Raw genomic sequence first — 2,608 nt, forward strand, 5'->3', positions numbered from 1 at the left:
CCAAACAAAAGTTAAGCGGACATCAAGCTGCGTCGATGCATCGTTTTTAAATTGCAAAACCCAAACTTTTAAAAATTACATTTGCTAATATTGGACTTATAATATTACTATGCATGACCTGTTGAACACGGGTAAGTAACTCCACAGCTTCAGGGACGAGGAAACCAAAAGTGTTAAAAACAAAGGAATAAATACATGTTGGTTGTCAAGACACGCTTTCTCATATTTAGTCACAGGCGGAATCTACATACAATGGTGCGGGTTCACGGAAACCCACTGAGTTTCGAATTTTATATAGAACGCCTATATTAAATATGTGAGTGAATTCATTAGCAAACTTGATCCATGGTCTAGTGGTAAACATCCCATGTTTCTATTTGAAAGTTCAGGTTCAAATCCCTCCACATAGGCTTTTGTTCTTTTTTTTTTCTTTAAATGGTTAATTAATTAGGTTCATTTGCAAACCACAATAGATCACAGAACATACAGAGCCACATCGTTCAAACTCCATCAACCTCTAACACAGTCACCATCGTAACTTTTTTTTTGTTTAATTGCTATTTTAACTTTTGATTCCATTATTATCGTTATTTGTTGATATTAGAGTTATAATGAACAAGGAATGAATTATTGTGTTGGAATTTGTTAATTGAATTAGTGATGTTTATTGTTTTGCTCACCAACTTTAAGTAAAGTTGATTTTGTGACTTTTGCAACCAAACATCATGAAAATTTTAATGTTTTCAATGCACCAAATTTAATAAATGTTGTTGGTGCATGTTGTAAATGAATAAATTTGATATAAGAGAGAGGGAAATGGATTTGCAAACTAACAGATTTGACAATCGTATTTGTATTTTGTATTATGTATTTTTTAATTTTAATGATGATTTTTGTTTTGTGTTATTATTTAGTATATTTATTAATGTGATAAACCTTAACCGACTCGAATTATTGAACCGATCTGAACCGTTGAATTGACCCGAGTTGCCGAACCGACCCAAATAATGAACTAACTGGAAAGAATTTCTTGATCCATCACTGTTTAGTCATCGCCTGAAGCAGCTTTTAAAGTAACTTGACCAGCTATGAAACCACTACTCCCTAAACCCACCAGATGGGAAACTCCTGTTAAATCCACACACGCATGTTTTCCTCATATCCATCCAAACATCAAAATGTCAGCCGGTCGAAGAGATGATTTTCCCTCCGACGGGTCAGTCAGGAAATTCACAGGTGCTTCTTTCTTAACAGAAATTCCGGCCCGCCTGAATATGTCAAAGAGCACATCCCTAACCAGATCGTGTCGGTATTTGAACCCCGGGAGCTCTTTACAATACGCCGCGTGCTCAATGAGTCTAAACACGCCTTACGATAAACAGGACATATCTCATCAACCGAAATAGAGGAATCATGAGGCGATACTTAAGGATGGTACGATACTCTGTCCTGGAGACATATGCTGGCATAACCCATCTATAGGGATAGCAAGAAGAAATTTTGAGCATGTGGTGCTCGTAAACACTAAAAAATAGCTTTTTGTCTACTTGTCATGTCAAAGTGCGACTACATGTCGTGAACAATTTTACTAAAAAGAGCACTCGCCAATGCATGTTGGGCTTTAGAGGGGGGTGGTCTCTTGTTAGTGAAACTCCTAAAATTGACGCTTGGAATCATATTACGAAGACAAGCCAAAACACAAGAATAATCAGAATCCATCTCACATATACCAATATCTTGCAAAATATGATCCTGAAGCATCCATGATTGGGCTCTCGAAGCCAAAAAGGCATAGGAGGAAGTATAAACTAAAGAAACTTAAAAAAACATGGATATAAAGTATAAACTAACTCAAAATATGTGTAGTATTAAGTAAATTTTTTTTGAAAGACATTTTTTTCTTTTCACTTTCCGTGCCCAAACCCAAGACGATCGCTAAGCCACCAACCCAAGACAATTTTCGAAAAAAATATGCATTTGCATATAATCAGGGTCGTCTCCGAAAATTTAAATACCTCAGTCGAGCCGAAATAAAAAGACCAATAGCCTAACGTGTAACGAAATATATAACCTAATTTTTTTAAACAACGCTTAATGTTATAACAATAAATATAGAAAAATATATAATTAAAATCAAATATCGTAGCTCTCCTAACATTGCCAAAAAAAAAAAGAAAAAAAGCTCGGTCCTTGGTGGCTAGCTTGGTCAACCGCGAGAAGCCTGATGGTCAACGACGAACCAAAAGTGGTGGTCTGCTGGGTTTGTCGTTGTTCATGTTTTGTTCGGCATTCGCAAAGAATGAAGAAGCTAATGAGGAATTTCAGTCGGCTGCCATTTTTTTTTTGCATTTGGTTTTCATTTTATTTTTTAGTTTTAGTTTGGGTTCAATAATTTAAACTTGATTAAATTGATTATGTATAAAAAAAGTTTTGGGTTCAATAATTATAAGATGATAAAAATCAAATCATATTTAATAAGTTTTATATCTTTAAATGCATATATAAAAAATATATATAAAAAATTTTATCCTCAAAAATTACGTACCCCAGCCGACAGTCCGCATATAATGTACATGCACAACGAACAAAAGACAATAAATATCATATT

This window comes from Bidens hawaiensis, unplaced genomic scaffold, assembly GCF_021521415.1.
Source record: "Bidens hawaiensis isolate Kalapana, Puna unplaced genomic scaffold, B.hawaiensis_p1.1 tig00034169_1, whole genome shotgun sequence".
Lineage (NCBI taxonomy): Eukaryota > Viridiplantae > Streptophyta > Magnoliopsida > Asterales > Asteraceae > Bidens > Bidens hawaiensis.